General features: G+C 27.8%; 1 long non-coding RNA gene across 1 annotated transcript in view; it reads left to right on the top strand.

Moving 5' to 3' along the window:
• LOC136084884 (uncharacterized) overlaps window positions 1-15,132 on the top strand; it is a 46,780-nt gene extending 31,648 nt beyond the window's left edge. Inside the window, exons 2-4 of the long non-coding RNA XR_010640921.1 lie at window positions 10,912-12,958; window positions 14,540-14,624; window positions 14,907-15,132. This is a non-coding gene — a long non-coding RNA (uncharacterized LOC136084884). The remainder of the gene's footprint in view (window positions 1-10,911; window positions 12,959-14,539; window positions 14,625-14,906) is intronic.
• The last annotated feature ends 398 nt before the right edge of the window (window positions 15,133-15,530 follow it).

Genomic DNA, 15,530 nt, shown 5'->3' with positions numbered 1-15,530 from the left:
GAGAAGAAAAACTTGGTATTTTAAAATTATTTTAAGAAAGTTATTTATTAAAGGCGGTAAATTTATGATTTTGATTTCAGGATTTATGATTTTGAGAAATTAAAGTATTAAACGACAAATTAATTAGTTTTGCGGAAAATTAAAGTTAATTATGTTAATTACGCACAACATTACAATAGCTATGCATCAAGACGCCTTGCGTCTTGATGCATAGATATTGAACACACAAAATGCGCAATCAAAATACACTACGCAACAAGTGAACTAAATGTCCGTTTGGAAAACTATTCAAAAATGTTTATAATAAAAGGTGGCTATGCTATTACATATGTTCCCTTATCATCAATCAAAATCAATATGATACTAAACTAACATAATAGCTCCTTGTGATTTTGCAATTGCTGACTATGATGGAGTCTTTAAAAAGAGTTAGTTGGTTAACTGGAAATTTCTGCAGAACAATATTCAACAGCAGTAGCAGCTGGCTAAAAACATTAACAGTGCAAGTGCAACTTTAGCATATAAAGCAGGCATGTCTGAAGTTGAAGATGGTCTTATTTAATTTAGATAGCTTCAGGACACTAGCGATAGACAATTTATAATGACTTTTATGGCTCTCCACTGTTGAAGATTGTTTTTTTTGTTCTAATCATTGCATCGCTACCAAGCGCAGCCTGCGAACGTTTAGTTAGTGTAGCAGGGCCAGTGTACATGGTAAATCACACTAGAAAGGTAAAAAAATATTTTTAACAGCAGCTGCTTATACAATATAAATCTTTTAAGGTTGAACATTAATATATAATGTAATGCCGTGATACAATGTTTATAATTACGAAACATGTGTTAAATAAAATAAAACTAATATAATTGATCAGAAATCAAGCTAATTTATAAATCCTCATAACCTAGCATAAATCTGCCAATTTGGGTAACACAACTCGAAACAAAACTATCCTATTTATGTTGGATAATTGACTAGACCACCAATATAGTGTGATTCTAGTATCTAGACTCTAATTGAGATACTAGAATCTAATTTAGTCCAATTTAGGCTTTTCTTTTTTCAAAATATGCTTTATTACGTTTTACGGAGGTGCTTAGGATGTTGAAATTGCCATTTAATTACCATTCAAAACAAATTTAATCCATCTTGGCTTTGCATGATGAACAAGGATTCCATGGTACTGGTATTGATCCACCATCCCTTTTTTGTCAATGTAAAAACAAACCTATACGTGTATATTCGTTTGATGTGATACTTTCCATTAATATTTCTATTACAACAGTGATACTTTCCATTACTGCGCCTCCAAACACAGATTCTTTGAGTGTTTATTTTTGCAATATGAGACTCTACTTTTGCATCATCTTTAGGAATACAGCAATTTTTAAGAGTAGCTTGGATAATCCGGCTATACCTTTTTCAGCTTTTCTTTCTAATTCAGATCAATGGACCGTTTCTCCTGTATTCATAAAATCATTACTAGCATTTGCCCCGCATCTAACCTCATTTGAAATATTTTTATGAATTATTTCAAATGATGACGTAAATGATATATTATTTTATTCAAATTTAGACTTTAGCAAAACCTTTAAAATGTTTTATTCGTTTAAAGAAAAAATATATAAGCATAATAAATGCAGAATTGTAAACCGTTTGCAAAAGCCTTAAAAAATATTAGATTCCATTGTTCAATTTTTTACCTCAACTCAATGGTGTTGTTGTAAAAGTTTAGCTAGAGTCATTCTCTTTTTTTGTATGTTCATTAAATAAAAACTAGGTGAAAGTTCGAGAAAAACTTTATTTAACAAACTTTCCAATAATGAAATTTAAAAATAAATTATTAAATATAAAGGTTAAACCATTACACAATTTCACAACTTTTTAAAGTATGACTCACCATATTACAAATAATAAATCTTTGCATAAATGATAAATAGATAATAATGAAACTAATAAAACAACTTTTTTTTTATTCAGGGAAGATGTTGAATAACTCTCAAAGCTTCTCTTTTCAATCAAATTCACCTTTTAGTAGTTTTGAAAATGATGCAACGGTATTCTTATATGTTGTTTTGATTGCTCAGGGTCTAACAACTAACTTGGTTGTCATCATTATCTTCTATTTTAAAAATGAAAAAAAAACAAAGTTCTGCAGATTCCTTCTGCACCTGTCTTTTATCAACCTTGGTCAGTACATTGGAATTATACCCTATTTGATTATTAACCCACGTAATAGTATTTCATCTCATAAATATTTGGAAAGTTTTATTTGCAGCATAAGCGATGGACACAGTACTATGATGGTTTTTTCAATGGCATCATGCGTTTTATTATTTTTCATGTCTATTTTAAGATGCCAGGAAATGCTCAAACCTTTTCGAAAATTTATAAATGACAAAAACCTTTATAAAGTTTTTTTAGTAACGTGGTTCTTTGCATGCGTATCTTTTGTTCCTTATATGCTATCATATAAACTTGATCGTGTATCTGGTATTTGTTTCCGCAGCTGGATAATAAGCAGTTCCTTCGGAATTACTTATATGAGCATTATGTATATCTGTGGACTTGTATTACCAAATTTAGCAATGATTTTAGCATGTGTTATTAGTTACATTAAATTAAACTCGAAACATTTGCAGAAAAAGTTGGTCCAAAAAAAGCGCAAAAGTGTTCTTATTAAGTTAACGCGTTTAATTATCATATTTACATTGACATGGTTTCCATACTCTTTTTACTGGGTGAAGACGTATACCACTTTTGCAGGTAGTGATATCGATAAGCAACTTAAAAGATTAAAATTACTTAGATACGTAATAATACCTAGTTTAGTGGGAGGTATAGTGGGACCGTTGTTTAATTTATATAATTGGCAACCTTTTAGAAAGTCAGTTCAACAATTATACAATAGTTGCAGACATGCAGATGAAGAAATCCAGCCAGCCATGTTCTACCTTCCTACTAAAGCTATATCTCAGACTGAAAGTGAATCAAAGTAAATATTTATATTACGATAAACGATTAGTTTTTGAAACGAACGGGAATCTTTTTAAAGATTTGAAGACAAGTCTCAACAATAGTTCATTAAAATAAAACCCATTTGAAATTAAGTAAATTTTTATTCATCTAAACCTTATTAAAAATAAACGATGCATAACAATAGTTTAGCATATAGTTTTGCTCTTTTAATTTTTTTATGCGGAACATAGCTTGCTGTATGTATTATAGATTTGTTTTGCATATCACTTATTGCAAGTTATGTATTACGGAACTGATAATAATTTCAACAAGTTAGTTAGTTTTATTTCATCAATAAGTATTTTACAATTTTATTCTTAAGATCTAATAAATATATATAGTCAAAGTAATATTAACAAGTGTAATAAGCAACCTCTTTAGAACGAGTGTTACGACTAAGAACAAGCCAAAACTACCCAGGTGATGAATAAAGTTTTTTGGAAACCTAATACACGAACAAACTGCTTTAATTTGAAGTATTAAAGAATTAAAGAAAAACATTATAATACTAAACTGCATAAAAATTATAAATGTAATGTTTCCATTTAAACTAAAAATTTTTAAATTGTTTTCAAAGATTTAAACTTTATTAAAACATACAAAACAATTTAATATGAAAAAGCAAAGTACTATTTTAAATACAATATTTATAGATATTTTACTATTTAGAAATATTGCTGATATTCTTGTCCAACCGATTTGGGTAGGGAAGCTTTGAATGTTAATATCTAAAGTGATCAGAATATTCTTTTAAGAAATTGCAAAAAAATCTCTATTAACATAGATAGTTTGGGAGGGACACTACGCGGATTAGCAACATAGCAAGTTACATTTCAATGCCCCTCTCCTTCAGGAACAAACTATTTTAAAATTTTATTATTAAGGGCTGACAGAAATTTTTTGAAATTTTTTTTTTTAACGCCTCACAGTTATTTTTTCTCTGCTTTGGCGATAAAAAAAACAAAAAATAAATCGAACTTAAAGACAATAAAATATGCAATACAATATCATCTTTTTGAATTGCAGAAGTAAACAAACATACAGTTTTAACGAAATCAGTCCAATTGTGCTGAGAACTGAGGTTAACAGTGTAGACACTATCATAACTAGCTGCTTTAAAAAATTGTCTATATAATGATTGAATCTCTAAATTTTGGTATGGAAACGAAATTATTTTTTGTTATCTTGGCATACGTTTTTAGCAGGAAAGTAATTTCTACGCAATTATCCAGATAAGACACGAGAAGTGCTAAAGGAAAAAATCTTTTTTTCATTTATAAAAGTATATATTTAAATAATTAAAGTTAAAAAAATTAATAACCAAAACAAAAAAGAAATGTTCACACAATAGAATATATAAAAACATAAAGGAGCTGTAGGAAGATTTGAATGCTTTAAATCATCATATTTTTTTCGTAAACTCCTGAGCGTGGATTTTAAAAGCTTAAAGTAAATTAAAAAAATACATTGTAAAACTTCCATATAATATAAAGTATAAAATCCAACTTTTCGAAAATGTATGAGCAAATTTTACTCTCGAAAAAGTCAATATTATCGGGATTAACAACTTTGAAAAGCAACTGATTCTAAATGTTAACAATTTGGTAAAAGTACCTTTATTTGCAAATATCTAGTTGACATTGTTGTTTGAGTACCCTATATTTATGAGCTCACGTGTTAGTTTTGTTGTCAATAAAACAAAACTCAAATTTATCAATTGAGACCAGCTTTTGCAGAATTTTGAAGCTAGTAAACAAGCCATGTAAAAGTAAATAAGCCATGTAAAAGTAAATAAGCCATTGTCTTATCACAAGCGACTCCAAATCAAGCAACTGAAGTTGGCTATAGTAGGTTAATTTGAATAGGTTTGGGATTATTCAAGTAAACCGCTTTTGCGCGTTCTCAACTGCTCTAACTAGTTCAATATGATATGGCAATTAAACTGGGGAGCAATTATCTAATGCTAGCCTAGACAAAATGAAACTTAAGATGTTTTAAAATAAGATACAATCTGGTATTAGCTGAATGTATATGTTTTTTACATTTATGGTGAGAATCCTAAGTTAAACCGAGATCTTTCGGATCGGAAGACCAAGTTAAAATGTGATTTCTTAATATATAGTAGAAAGTAATACATTTTCTCAATGAAGCAACTGTAATCTTACATACAAAATAATAATTGCTAGCAATAGGTAGTTGCTGTATTTTTCACTATTGTACAACGTTATCAAAAACATTGCCTAAATGCCAACTTTATCAAAAACATTGCCTATGATCTGTAAAGCGAAACAAACTGTATAACTTGATATCATCGGCATATAGCTTTTAAAAGCAATCAAAATTTCTAACTATATCGTTTAAATTGTTGATATATAGTAAAAATAATGTCAAACCTAACACGCTACCTTGAGGATATCTGTTAACGCGAGTTAAGCTTGATAATGAACTTCCAACCTTAACTTGTTGAGATTAATTGGTAAGAAATGCAACAGTCCAATTAGTTAAATAATTTTAGGAAGAAGGCGTGAACTTTCAAATGCTGCGCGGTACTCTATGATAAGACAGTAAGGTCTTCTTGGGACACCTAAAATAAATTTAAAAATAAAAAAGATTTTCTTGTATCGCAAGTTTGGCTAATAATTATGGATGAGATACAAAATCAAATGCCTTTTAAAAGTCAATAAATGCAACATCTGTTGTGAAATATGCAATTTTTGATCTTCAAAGAATAAACTTGGTTTTTAAAATATTAAAATAATTACCAGTTTTCGATTTTTACAAGAATATAATTGAAAGCGTTTATTATTCAACTAGATATAAAGAAATAAAAAACAACTATCAATTATATGATATTCAAATCAAGAATATAGATAAATAAAAAAATGAGGTTTTGATTATATATCTTGGAAAAGAGGAATATCCATTAAAATATACCTAAGAGGAAAAGTAGATACTATGAAAAAAGCAGAATCCTACCGGGTAATGCCCGGGGAAATAGTTGTTATCGATAAATAATTGAAAATAATATTATAGTTATCAATAAAAAAAGTTATAAATTAAAAAGATTTATCTTTTTCAAATAAAAAAACTTCAATAATTATTAAATTTATATTCAATTAAACTTGCAAATAACAAATACTTAATAGTAATAGTAACAGTAATATTTTTTAATCTTTTTAGATTACATGACAAATAATTAAACAAAAACATTGTATATTTAAAAAAAACTAAATATAAAATTTCGTAAAAATTTCAAGTAAAAAAAGCTTCATTATTCCATAGCAAATTAGTTTATATTAAGACTGAGAAAAAAAGAAATAAGATTACTTTTGTTTACTAAAAGTTTAACTTTATGATATATAATATCTAACAATTCAATATTTGTAGCTGCTAAAGCAGAAAGTAATTTACAAACGTGCAGCTCATCTTCAGTTAATACTATATTTTTAATTCTATTAATAGATGTACAAATATAGAAAAATAAAACTTTTTAATTCTATTCCTAAACGCATTAACTAACGGAGCCAATCATCGACGATAGAATTCGTGTAGAAATTATGATGAGCATCTTTATATGAGAGTTTGCGCATTTGGCCGTTGGATGGTGATCTGCTAATTGGTGCATTATGCCGCTTGACGATTTCAAAACCGTTTACTAGTTTGAACTGTCAGATTTAGTCGCGGCGTCACCTGCAAGTTTACAAAGTAGTAAAATTGAGACGCAGACTCCTCTCACCCATAGGTAATATTAAATCATGAGAATAAGTAAGAACACCATATCGGAACAGCAAATTCTAGATGCGTCCTCTCGTACAGTGTATAGTTTACGCTTCATGTCTTTGGATCTTAATATTTTTTTCAAAAGACCAAGTATCTTATATCCTTTACGTGTTGCAATTTGAACGTGTGAATTCCATTTTAGATTATTGAATATAATGATACTTAGGTAATTCTTGATTTCCTTTGCCTCTAGAGTTTGTGATTTTTTTCATGATTACTACTTCCATAACCAAGGTGCATAAAGTGTTGCGAAGTGTAAATACACATCGCAACATTCAATTTCATCAGCTATTCCTTTGACCATTCTGTGACAGTCTTTAAATTGAAGCCCCATTTAGAACATAGGTCCAGTTGCTATAGTCTTTACCTAACACAACTTGCTGTTTCCTATTAATTAAAAAATGGCTTATCCGATTTTGAAACATTTCCATTCATTCCAGAGGCATTCAATTTGTGAAGTAGTCTACCGTGAGAAACTTTATCAAACGTTTTCGCGAAGTCTAAAAATGCAATATCGATTAAATTTCTTTTAACGAACGCTTTTGTAATGTAGTCAACACTTTTCAAAAATTAGACATGCATCCTTTTTGGACATATACCTGTGTTGATTTTGTGAAATGCAGCCCATTTTTCCAAGACTTTTAGTTTAATGTTCCCGAGTCATCTTTTCAATTTTTTTACATGGAACTGATGTGAAAGGCATTGATCTGTAGTTGGCGGCATCAAGACAACTATCTTTTTTATATATTGGTGTGACGTGTGACTGCTTCCAGGAACTAGGTTTTTAACCCAGGAGGGGCTCTGAGTACATTATACCTAGACACACGGATAAAGGGGGCACATGTAAACCTCAATAGAAAATTCTATTAAAATTTTTAATAATCGTAAAGAGCACAGTTCCTTGGGTAAGTTTAAAACAGATGACTCTTATTAGAATTAGAACTTATAACAACAGATTTTAAATATTTAATATTCTAATAGTCTAGTAAATTGAAGGTCGAAGTGGAAACTAATTAGTGCAGAACATCTTTACTATCCTTCAATTGCTGAAATCTAAAAACCCCGCCTGCATACCCAGTGGGCACAGAACCTAAATAAGACGTCTTTTGAACGTTCAAAAGACGTCCAAAACGTTCAAAAGACGTTCAAAAGACGTCTTTTTTACATCTTGTGCCCACTGGGTAATCCTTGAGTGTTTTTCTCAATCTGATATCAAAGTGAGGTAGCTAATACGATAAATTTGAAAAAAATATGGTTTTCATAGGATATCTAAAACAGCGTCTCTATTCAAATTAAAAATATGAACTTGTCGGTTACTAATTTGATCTTATTAAAGTTTATATTCATTGTATATAAATGTAAGTTAACAATAATGTATCTTTTTTCAGAAAAAAAAATATCAGGGAGGTCAAAAAAAAATTTAAATGGCGGATTTGAAAATCTTTGAGTCTAAATCTCAAAAAAATTCAATTTATGGAAAAAAATATTTACAGGAAGTTCTAAACTATTGTAAAAAAATTTTTAATTACTATATTTTTTGGTTAACGGGAAGTTACAGAAAGTAATTATTAAATAAATTTCTTTGGAATGGGGATAGTTTAATTTGGTCATTTGTTTTTATAATTTTTTAAGAGGTATTTATTTTCGTGCCTCCATTTAGAAATTAATTCAGATTTTTTATTTAATAAATTTTCCTCATTTTAATGAGTAATTATTTCAAATTTTTCTTGCAAACATAGCAAACATTTTTTGGAAATGTTATTATAGGCAGAAGCAGATTTTAGAATAGACCATTGGAAATTAAAACTTTTATTTATTTCTTTTAAATCCCAAATTTATTTTGACAGCATAGTCTCTTTTGAATATTTTTTGTGTTTAAACGATTGTTTGTGGTTGGCATAACGTTTTTTCCATTCCCCTCGGTTAAGCCAATAAATTGTTTATCAGGGTTATTTTGTGAGGAAACAATGCACTTGTAAATTACATTTTTCGAAAGGCATTTTCCATTTAGAGGGCAATCTATTTTTTGTTTACAATTATAATAACCAGTGTTTTTTTCTTTTATATGTTCATTTTTATTAATTAACGCGTAGTTGTGGCCTTTTATAATTCTTTCTAAATTTTTTGTACAACTATAACTTACTTTAATGGTATTTCTGTTAAAAATTTTATGTAATTTATTAGAGGGAGGAAAATGTTTGTCTACTAATTTTAGAAAAATTTTAACTATATTTGTTGAAACATTTTTGCTGTACGGGGGGGTTGAACCAAATTATGTTTCTATTTCTATTACGCTTTTTTGCAATTTTCTTTTCAAATTTTAGCTTGAAATTTTAAAAGCCACTTTTTTTATGGGCATCTTCATAAACGCGTTTAGGGGAGTTAAAAATATTTTCATTAGAAGAGTTTTGGTTTAGCCTATTGTTAATTGAAATTGGACTTTGTTTTAGAATTTGAGCGGGATGGTGCGAATTCACATTATTATACAATAATTCGTCATTAGGCTTTTTGTAGGGCTTATAGGAACTTTCTGAGAGGTTAAAGGTGACATCAAGAAAATTCACTATTTTTAAATTTATGTTTATTTCAATTTGGAAGCCAATGTTTTTAATATTATATATATATATATATATATATATATATATATATATATATATATATATATATATATATATATATATATATATATATATATATATATATATATTTAAACAACTTTAAAAAGTATTCTATACAATAGAGTGCCTAATGTTCTTAAAAGAACAGAGCAATTATATATTAGTAGAAAATCACTTGACAAAATTTTTTTTCCATTTTACACTGCGTTTCATCAACAAAGATTCATCAGAAATTTCTGATGAATCTTTGTTGATGAAACACAGTGTAAAATGGAAAAAAAAATTTGTTGAGTGATTTTCTACTAAATATATATATATATATATATATATATATATATATATATATATATATATATATATATATATATATATATGTATATATATATATATATACATACATATTTATATATATATATATATATATATTTATAAATATTTATATATTTATATATACATATATATATATATACATATACATATATATATGACATAATTAAATATATATTATATAATATATATATATATAATATATATATATATATATATATATATATATATATATATATATATATATATATATATATATATATATATATATATAGGTATATATATATATATATATATATATATATATATATATATATATATATAATATTTTAATATATATATTTGTTAAATTTGATTAAAACGGCTGTGTATAAACATTTTGTTTTAAATATATTTCGATGTAATTATATATTTATTTACACAATTTTTTGCTGACCTTTTGCGGTCAGCATCATCAGGTGTAATAAAAAACGTTACAAAATTGTTACAAAACGCATGAACGCATGCACGCAAATACCTATTCAATTCCAAGATCAGGCTATAATCCAGCCGGAAAGCGCTCTAATCTTCGAATTATACGAAAACCGTTAGATGCCATTGTTTTTTGTAACAATTTTGTAACCTTTTTTATTACACCTGATGATGCTGACCGCAAAAGGTCAGCGAAATATTGTGTAAATAAATATATAATTACATCGAAATATATTTAAAACAAAATGTTTATACGCAGCCTTTTTAATCAAATTTAACAAATATAAATATCGTATAGCAAGAATATGATTTTATAATACATATATATAATATAGTATATATATATGTAATACATATAATATAATGTAATTGTTATAAATATATATATATATATATATATATATATATATCTATCTCTCTCTCTCTCTCTCTCTCTCTCTCTCTCTCTCTCTCTCTATATATATATATATATATATATATATATATATATATATATATATATATATATATATATATATATATATATATATATATATATATATTTATATATATATATATATATATATATATATATATATATATATATATATATTTATATATATATATATATGTATATATATATATACATAAAATATTTTTTAAATTCCATTTAAAAAATAGTAATTATAAAGTAAAACAACTTGTCTTTCTTAACAGTGCTCCGCCATCCACTACATGGTGCTTTGTTTCGAAAATATCAGATTCATCCATCGACTGAAAATCCTTTCCCAGGAATGTTTCGATAAGAGATGCTTTGTTCCGCTTTCTCATTTTATTGTCTAAAAATAATAATGTTGGAACTGGAGTCAATTTGAAGTCGATATAACTTTTAATATCATTACATCGCTCGGCAATTAATATCAATAACGTGAAAAATAAAGCAGGATTAATGCCAATCTTTTGATTGTTGATAATAAAAGTAATGTTTAGGTTAGACAAAGGTTTTCTTTGCTGTTTTCGATAGAAGCTTAATTGACAGCTACACCATCCAACATTAATTGTAATTTGATTCCAACACTTTCAATTATGTCACAGTTTATTGTTTCATGTGCAATCAAACCAGAGCTCTAACTTTTTTGAATCAAATGGGTTATTAGATTCAAAAACTAAAATATTTTATCTAAGTAATCATAGTCGTTTTTAATCCGTCTCTCTCCCACTTCTTTATGTTGATCGCTACTGTTGTGTTTGTTGCCAGTCAACTCAGACAAAGTTTTGTGAATGCTCGCACAAAAATGAATAGATTGCAGTCATAGAATGCGCGCTGATAAAGTAAATCGTTTACTCATAGTCAGGGCGCCTCTATTTTTCAATGAACACATGAGTACCAAGTAGAATAAAGATTACAAACTAAAATATATAACTAATTCCATGGAGCTATTAAATATTCTAAAGCCTGACCAATAAGCAATATTTACCAATTTTATCAATACTTATTTGAGCATAACTAACTATAAATTTTAAATCACAAAGAAAGAACATGAACGCATGCACGCAAATACCAATTCAATTTCAAGATCAGGCCATAACCCAGCCGAAAAGCGCTCTAATCTTCGAATTACACGAAAACTGTTAGATGCCAACGTTTGATACATCCAAGGACGAATTTGAGGTACCTTCAAAAAGGTTAAACATTTGATTCAACATGATCAAATAAATATTCCAATACCCTTCAAGCAAAGCACGGATAAGTCGACGCATAATATCAATGTATTCCATATATTGAAGCTATAACTTTGCCGTTCGCGACTGAAGCTAATACAGTTATCGAAAATCAATAATCAAATCAAGCTTTTCAATAGCTGCTTAAGGAACGTCGAGGTGGTTAGTTTATTTTTTTGAGATTTGCCTGCAGAATTTTTCAATCTCGATCAATTCTTCATGTGTTAATTTAATATTCACCAAATCTAAATTTGCATGTTGTTGGAGCTTTAGAGTGAGACCAGCATCAACTAGAATGTGCTATTGTGTTGCCCCTGCAATTACTTTGCGTTTGAGTATATTTTTCACACTGTTCTCTCCATAGACAGTTTGAAGAGTGCACTCTTAGCCTGAACCGTTTATAAATGATCCAATTCTACCGGCAAAAGATCAGTGTATGGAAACCACCTAGATGTATTACTTATAATATTAGTACTATTTAGAGACTTTTCAACAACAATTTCAATTGCCTTTACCCACAATGGTTGGTTTAAACTAATTGAAGGTGTTTCCATATTTAGTATCTTTGATTAATTGATGACGAATACCAACCCAGCTAGCACACATACATTGGGACAACGTTGGCACGACGTCGGAAGCGTTGGTTTATTTTATCACTCAAGTGATAACGTAGAACCAAAGTCGGGCCAACGTCGTAATACGACTGAATTTTTGCTTTTTTGAATACGTTCAGTGTGTTACAGGTTTTAGTGCTGAAAAAAATTTCGGCCATTCTTAATAAAATCCCGTTTTATTAAGAATGGCCGATGTAAAAGAAGATGTAAAGAAATTATTCTAAAACAAACAGATTAAATCACGAGAAGAAGTGGTCGTTATAAAACTCGGAATGAATCACGAGAAAAAGAAGTCGTTAAAGAACTCAAAAAGGTTGAACCACGAGAAGAAGTGGTATTAAAAGAATCAAAAAAGATTGAATCACGCGATGAAGTGGTGGTGAAAAAAAATCCCCTTTGTTAGAATCCAGTTGATTAGAGAGATACAGGTATTTATTTTCATTTTTGTGTTTATTTAACTTTAAACTAGTAGTTTACTAATTATGTAGCTACATAATTTGTAAATAAACTTGTCTATATTACATTAAACATAGTAGAATTTTTTAAGTTTATATCAAGAACTTGCGTACCCCATTTATTATCATGGCCTGAACGAAGTTTGTGCTGCTTCACCAAACTCTCCTCAGAGCAGCACTGATTGCAGGAGAATCTACAAAATTGTGCAAAAAGGCTTCTATTAGGCTACCATATCATGCATTAAGACTTCATTTTATGCTCTTTCGTTTTTATTTTATTCAAAAGATATATATTTCTTAATTAAGATTGAATTGAATTGATGAATCAATATTTGGACTAATCAATATTGATAGTAAATTTCCTAATGTTCTTAAAAACTTTAAGTAATTTACTGTATTTATATATTTTAATAAGATGTAAAATTGATAAAGATGTAAAATGATAGAATGTTATAATAATAACAATAAAAATATTAATAATTTTTTTTTTGCTGTACACATACAATGTGGTGAATCTGACATCTGTAGATGTTAAACTTTGACGGCTTTTGGAAAAGTGCTTATTTTTTATTATTCATTTTTTCATTATTTTTTTTTTATTTTCTTTTGTTTGTTTTTGAAACGATCAAACTTGTTTTTGAAGACATTCACATTATGAGAGTTGAATATGTCTCCTGTTTAATTATTCCAATTGTCCACTGTTCTGTTTGTGTAGAAGTTAAACCTGGTAGAATGCAGTAGAATGTGTGAATTGCTTTTGCATTTTCTGAGTATGGCCTTCAGTTATTGCATATGTAATTATTTTAGGAGGATGATTCCATTTAAATTTATCCATATTTTTACTTGTTTTATAAAATTAAATCAAATCACCTCTTGCTCTTCTAATTTTTAAAGTAGTCAAGTTAAATCTTTTTAAAATTTTGTTTTTTTGTAGTAACAATGATTAATAATATTATGCTATTAATATTATACGGTAATGTAACTGATAAGGCCGCTTCCTAAGCAACAAACAGAAGAAGAGTGAAAATGAAAGTGATCTGGATAGCAATCCTGATGAAAAAGGTATTATCACATCTTTAGCTGAGTGGTGTGTTAATTTTAAAATTTCTTTGGTAGCTGTTGGAGCACTTCTTTTGTTACTAAGTCTGTACTTTCCGTGCTTACCATTTTTTTACTTTTTTTAAAATTATAATATATTATATATCTTCTTGTCTCTGTATAGTATGTTTCTTTCTTATGTTTTGATTTTTGATTGTTTCATTCTTATTTACTAAAACGTGTCATTATTTACTGAATGAAACTTTAGTTTAAATTTTTTTTTTCAGTTATGTCTAGTGAAGCATTTGTTTTGTAATTCGTCATTTGTTACCATATCCCTCTTTAACAGCTGTTAAAGAGGAATATGGTAATGTATTTTATATGCATTTGCAGCATTTTAATGGTGATTGGAATTCATATATTATTTGAATATGAGAATTTTGAAGCATATTACTTCTAGTTTTTGCAGTAAAATACTGATACTATTTTAATAGTTTTCAATAATTTTTTGTTTAGATGTGGTATTAAAAAATGAAAGCGAAATATCAACGAATGTAGTAATTATTGCAAAAAAATTTATTTTGTCGCCATGTTTATGCAGGTAATATATCAAAAAAAAAAATTTTAGGTTTTTATTTATGGACATTTTATTTGTATATATATATATATATATATATATATATATATATATATATATATATATATATATGTATATACATATATATATATATATATATATTTATATATATATATATACTCTCCTCCTCCTCCAGATTTCTGAACAGTCTTTATTGACAAAACTTTGTGTAAAAAAATAAAAACTGATAAGTGTTTAGTAATAATATATATAAACACAAAAATATATGAATACCTATAATTTCAGCAGTAGTTATGGCAACGCCTAAAGCTCATCAAACCAAAGATGCCAAGTCAAAGATTTCTACCATGTTTTATAACGAGGAGCATTCGAACGTTGTTGTTAGTCTCAAGATTCGTAAAGATGCAAGATTCGTAAAGATGCTTAGTAGTCGAGAAGAACATTATTTTGTTAGAACATGTGTTTGTTAGAACAAATATTTTGACATAATTATATTGTTTATTACAACAAATATTGATTTGCTCTCTAAGTATAGTGTAATTTAAATTGGTTCATTAATCAATGTTTTATTTTCGTTTATCAGCGTCAAATTTTATTCAAACTTATTTGGACATTACATTTTGTTCAACATTACAAAGAAATAGTTACGCTTTATTTAAAGAAATAGTTACTCTTTAGTTGAAAAAAGTTACACTTAAGTCAAATAAATAGTTTTAATTTGATTGCAAAAGCTTTTTTTTTGATTGAAAAGATGAGCACACTTTTTGAATCAAAATCAAAGTTTTTGCAAACAAGTAAAACTAATATTATTTGAGTTATACGTTGGACCAACGTCAACATGCGACGTCGGATTTCGCCTAACGTCAAAATCCGACGTTGGGCCAACGTTAGCCCAACGGTTGGTTGCGA

This window comes from Hydra vulgaris, chromosome 09 (genome assembly GCF_038396675.1).
Source record: "Hydra vulgaris chromosome 09, alternate assembly HydraT2T_AEP".
Taxonomy (NCBI): Eukaryota; Metazoa; Cnidaria; class Hydrozoa; order Anthoathecata; family Hydridae; genus Hydra; species Hydra vulgaris.
The sequence above is the reverse complement of the archived record's forward strand: the minus strand, read 5'-3'. Positions and strand labels throughout refer to the sequence as shown.